The sequence below is a fragment of the Adiantum capillus-veneris genome, chromosome 1, assembly GCF_014529385.1.
Source record: "Adiantum capillus-veneris isolate H3 chromosome 1, ASM1452938v2, whole genome shotgun sequence".
Classification (NCBI taxonomy): Eukaryota; Viridiplantae; Streptophyta; class Polypodiopsida; order Polypodiales; family Pteridaceae; genus Adiantum; species Adiantum capillus-veneris.
Window position 1 is genome coordinate 48876729 of NC_140931.1, and position 6260 is coordinate 48882988.

The window sequence follows — 6260 nt, forward strand, 5'->3', positions numbered from 1 at the left end:
TCCTTTCATGAGTAGCTTAGCTCCAACATGTTTTTTTTTTCGACCCCGAATCATCTGAGGTAGCTGAGTGTTCTTCTAACTCATCTGTTGCATCATAGTAGAGTTCTGAAAAAACTTGTTGAGCTATTGTCAGTTTCTGTGTTAATCCAACTGAAAATCATATTATGATATCCATACGGTTTTCCATCCATCATCCTTACATGTTCCCGAGCTGCACTACTGTTAAACTTTGCACGTACATCTGGATGTAGTGGAAGAAGAGCTACATGTGAATGTGCCTCATCAGCTAGTTGTTGCTGCCACCACTCCTCCCATGAACAATAGCGATGATTTCCTCCCCCTTCACAAAACCCGAACCATTATTGTAGACGGCTGAGACAGTTTCACTAAGTGGGAACATTCTCTTAGGAGACGGGCAGTGAATTGTCAAGTAATTACTACGGTAATTACCATGGTAAACCCAAGGTATATAAATAGGGTCCATTACATTGTAATCGGGTTGGCATTTGGGTTAGCACAATCTTGAGCATAGTCGGATTAGCATTTTGGAGGCATTTGTACTTGAGTTGTCAATCATTGGCAGTTGTTGTTGGGCTATACTCTAACTGTAAATCACATCATACTTATTGTAATCTTTCATCTGTAATTCCAATCACGGCAGATATTCCAGTTACACTTACTCTGTATTCATTACTCTGAATCTAAATCTGAATATTATTCTCAGTACGTAGTCTGGTTCTCATTCCAGTAGATAAATTCTTGTTCAGTTTCTGATTCTTTGTCCACTCGATTGTCTAAACTAATACATCATCAGTAGCCGAAATCTTCTAACACTAGAATTAGCTATCTCAAGAGATCGGCTCCAATTCTAATTAGCAAGGCAACATCACGATTCACCATGAAGAACGTCACAATTCGACATGAAGATCAAACTTTGAATTAGCTAATAATTACATGTTCATTCTCGTGACCTGATTCTGCCACCCATAATTGTTTTTGTCATCCCTTAAGCACACAGCCGTGTGCCCTGCATATGCACTGCTAAATTAGTGAAGAGAACAGGACCATCAATTTTGAATTTTTCAACCAATGATATTCATTCAGGTGATTTCCTAGGCTTACTGTACAGAACGAGCTCCCTATCGAGTGAGCGAGGAATGGGACGGTGTTCATAAAAGGATCTGACAGAGAGCTTTGCTGATGGTGCTGGTCATCGCCGCATAATTCAGGTTTGGTCACACCTCTATAAAGTCTTATCAAAGTAAAGCAAATGTGGTTTGAATGTGTGCTTGGGACAGTGCATGCACTGTGGTCGCCGTTACTGTGTGCATGCACTGTGGCCGCCGTTACTCTGCGCGGAAGCTTCCTTCCAGTTTCCTAGGGCTAGCCCAATAGAGGGGTCACAGTCACATGGATTCTTGCACTCAATTGCTTTGCAAGAGCCATCTGCTGCCCAATCAAATCTCTTGGGCAAAAATACCACAGAATTTGTTGAAGGACCGTCTAAGAACGATGCAAATTCCACCAAAAACAATGAACTGATGGGTGTCTTTTAAAATTTTCTTTTTGCCTCCCAAGCAGCGTTTCCTGCAGTCCATGGGGTGGTCTAAATGTATCCACTATGGGATGTGTTGCCTTTGTTTTCAAACACAGTCTGGGGAGAAAGCTCCAACATTGTGTTTTTAGAGAAGCACATGGGTGGCTCTGTCAAAAATTAGGGGGGCGCTAGGGAGGCTTTGAAACTTTGGATAAGTGGGTGACACCAATAGCTGTAAGTAATCTCTAATGGTTCATTTGCAGATGCAGCGACCTCCACCTTTGTTAGAAAAAACACAACAAAGCACCAGTACCCCCTTGCATACAGAGCTAGTGGTGGAATTTACTTTTGATCTTCTCTTGCTCCCTTTGCCATTGTTTTTGAAGTCGTTCACGCTCGGCCTGCTCTTTTGCTTCGTGCTCCCTAAAGTATTATCCTCCAGTTTCACAGACAGTAATCCACTCTCAAATTCATGTAGACAGGCCGTTGATTTAGGGTAGATGATGGACCGTCATTGGCGGTGCGGGGCGGGGCTGGGCTGTAGATTCAGATGTGGGGCAGGGCGGGACGAGAGGGGAAACAAGGAGATCGAAGAGGACGCAGGCCTGTGCAGTGTTACAAGCTAGGGCAGAGTTACGAGCTAGAGAGAGAGAGAGAGAGAGAGAGAGAGAGAGAGAGACTGGTTACTTGAGCCATGTAGAGTTCTAGGGTCTACAGAGTGCGTCGTTGCTTGCACGTTGTTGACCATGGTGTCATTGCTTGCGTCGTTGTAAATGGTATGGGCATGCCTCCGCCATATTTGGGCAAGAAAAACCCCCCATCCAAAAGCATACTCAAAATGGCGTCGAGCTGGTTGCCAACAAAGACATGGCCTTTAGCTCCATTTGGCAATGTGTATGCAGTGTTGCTGCCATTTCCTAGTCTCAGCACATAGCTCACAAGGGACGAGTGTGAGGACCTTAGTTAGGGGATATGTAAGAGGAAATCCTTCAACTATTTAATACATAAGTCAATGTAAGGTTTCCAATTTCTGAAACCTAATATGATTATTGAAAAAGCAAGGTAGAATTGTCCGACCATGGCAAATATTGGTATTTTTGGAATCTTAAGCACAGCAAACCCCGGGCTAGAAATTTTCAGCATTGAATTCTGATAAAAACTGGCATAGTTATGACCCCTGGAAGTTTACACTGTCAATTGAGTAAAATAGGTAAAATTGAAGGGTTGCAGTAATCATTTAAGCATAGACTTTATTAAAGTCCTCCTAGATATTTACAAGATATTTACCAATTAAGCAAAAATAGGTCAAAGTATAGCAGAATTGATATTTTAAACGCTGGCAGGTAATGGGAGGGTCATCACTGACCTGCCAGGGACTCATTTAGCAGCAGGGGGCGTTTTCTGACTTGCTGGGGGCTGCTTGAACTTCAAGCAACTGCCTTTTTCAGCCGGTGAGAGCTTATGAGTGCCAGAAAACTATAAATAGGACCCCTAGCTTCACATTTTACGGAGACTCGGAGCCTTGACACACTCTCTCTCCTCTAGAGAGACCGCTATGCAGAAATCATTAGAGATTAATCTCTAATTGATTAACCTAAACGGTAATTAGTTTAATCTTTCTTAATTAGCAAGGTTAGATTAAGCTATTTTGTTAATAAATCAAAGATTAGGCCTATGTATGCTCCTCAAATCTCTCTTAATTAAGTAATCTCTGCTGATTATTATAATTAAGCTTAGTAATACTAAGCTAATTAATTATCCTATCATATTAGGACTGAAATTAGCCAAATTAACCATGAATTAATGGTAAATATATTAATTAAGCTTAGATTAAGTTGAGGTAATTATCAGAGTTGAACTAGACAGTCATTAAGCTAGGAACATTATCCAATAATTTTCTGAGAAGTTTTCCTAATTAATTAGGCATAATTACTCTATTTTTTCAACAATTTTAATAGGTGAAACTAGTAAATGAATTTCAAATGATGTGATATATTTATCAGTTGTTAATTAGGTGGTAAAGAACTCATGATAATTAGGAGAAGCTCAGAAAATTAATCTAGCTAGTTAATTTAGCAGAATTACTCTGTTTTTTGAGTAGTTTAAATAGGGGAAATTAGTAAATGGATTTCAAATGTTGTGATATATTTATCAGTGGTTAATTAAGTTCTCAAAAATTTGTGATAATTAGGAGAAGCTCACAAAATCAATATAGCTAATTAATTTAGAAGAATTACTCTGTTTTTTGAGTAATTTAAATAGGGGAAATTAGTAAATGGATTTCAAATTTTGTGATATATTTATTAGTGGTTAATTAGATGATCGAAAAGCCGTGATAATTAGGAGAAGCTCACAAAATTAATCTAGCTAATTAATTTAGCAGAATTACTCTGTTTTTTGAGTAATTGAAATAGGGGAAATTAGTAAATGGAGTTAAAATGTTGTGATATATTTATCAGTGGTTAAGTAGGTGTTCAAAAACTCGTGATAATTAGTAGAAGCTCAGAGAATCAATCAAGATCATTAATTTAGCAGAATTACTCTGTTTTTTGAGTAATTTAAATAGGGGAAATTAGTAAATGGATTTCAAATGTTGGGATATATTTATCAGTGGTTAATAAGGTGCTCAAAAACCCGTGATAATTAGGAGAATCTCACAAAATCAATCTAGCTAATTAATGTAGAAGAATTACTCTATTTTTTGAGTAATTTAAATAGGAGAAATTAGTAAATGGAATTCAAATGTTTTGATATATTTTTCAGTGGTTAATTAGGTGTTCAAAAACTCATGATAATTAGGAGAATCTTAGAAAATAAATTTAACTAATTAATTCAGCAGAATTACTCTGTTTTTTGAGTAATTTAAATAAGGGAAATTAGTAAACGGATTTCAAATGTTGTGATATATTTATTAGTGGTTAATTAAGTGCTCAAGAACCCGTGATAATTAGGAGAAGCTCAGAAAATCAATCTAGCTAATTAATTTAGCAAAATTACTCTATTTTTTGAGTAATTTAAATAGGAGAAATTAGTAAATTGAATTCAAATGCTGTGATATATTTATCAGTGGTTAATTAGGTGTTCAAAAACCCGTGATAATTAGGATAATTTCAAAAAATTAATCTAGCTAATTAATTTGGAAGAATTACTCTATGTTTCTGAGTAATTTAAATAGGGGAAATTAGTAAATGGAATTAAAATGGTGTGATATATTTATCAGTGGTTAATTAGGTGTTCAAAAACCTGTGATAGTTAGGAGAAGCTCAGAAAATTAATCTAGCTAATTAAGTTAGCAAACATAATCTGTTATTTGAGTAATTTAAATAAGGGAAATTAGTAAATGGAATTCAAATGTTGTGATAGATTTATCAGTGCTTAATTAGGTGTTCAAAAACCCATGATAATTAGGAGAAGCTGAGAAAATTAATCTAGCTAATTAAGTTAGCAAAAATACTCTGTTATTTGAGTAATTTAAATAGGGGAAATTAGTAAATAGATTTCAAATGTTGTGATATATTTAGCAGTGGTTGATTAGGTGTTTAATAACCTGATATAATTAGGAGAAGCTCAAAAAATTAATCTAGTTAATTAATTTAGCAAAAATACTCTATTTGTTGAGTAATTTAAATAGGGGAAATTAGTAAATAGAATTCAAATGTTGTGATATATTTATCAGTGGATAAATAGGTGGTCAAAAACCTGTGAAAAATATGACAAGATCAAAAAATTAATGTAGCTAATTAATTTAGTAGAAAAACTCTGTTTTTTGAGTAATTTAAATCAGGGAAATTATTAAATCATGTTATATGATTACATGCTATTTATCAGAGCTATAGTATAGAGTAAAATGGCCGTGAAAATTATGTTGAGGTTATAAAATTAGTATAGGTATTTATCTAAGTCAAATTACACTATTTTTAGCTAAAAACTAAAGAGGGAAATTAGTAAATCATGTTTTATAATTACATGCTATTTATCATAGCTGTATTATAGGGTAAAAAGGTGGTGATAATTATATCAGGGTTAGAAAAGTAGTATAGATATTTATCTAAGTCAAAATATACTAATTCTGGTGGAAATTTCAAGGGGGAAATTTGTAAATCATGCTATATGATTACATTCTATTTATCACAGTTAGCTTACATAATAGATAGGCCGTGATAAATATGTTAAGGTTAAAAAAGTAGTATAAGTATTTATTTAAGTTAAATTATCCTAATTTTATCTGAAAATTGAAGATGGAAATCATATAAGTAAGTTGGAAAATAATAAGATAATTATCAGAGGTCAAAAATATCCTTATCTACTTGTGGTAATTATACCATAGTTAATTAGTGAGGTTAGTAAATCATAATTGACCAAAAGTCTTATTTTGAGCAAATGATTAATTAAAATAAATAGACTTTGTGATTAAAAGTTTTTAGAAAAATTATAGTAAGTGCAAACCTATGATATCAAGTTAAGAAAATGAAATCTTTAAGAGAAATTAAATACAATAAATATTAAGCCCAAAATAAGTAAATTATTAGCTTAAAAGTTGATAGGAAAATTAGGAAAAAGATATAGAAAATTATAAGAAAGTTAGGAGAGCTTAGAAAACCCTTAGGGAAGCGGTGGAAGAAGTTATCATGCTTATATAGACAAATAAAAAATTACTAGGTCAAGAATTTATCAATTACGACTATAAATTTAACCTTGGATGGGTTACGGTTGAATACAAAGG

At 34.4% G+C, this 6260-nt stretch overlaps 1 pseudogene; it reads right to left on the bottom strand.

Moving 5' to 3' along the window:
* Window positions 1–286: 286 nt before the first annotated feature.
* LOC147464683 (uncharacterized) lies at window positions 287–1214 on the bottom strand (annotated as a pseudogene).
* Between the last annotated feature and the right edge of the window lie 5046 nt (window positions 1215–6260).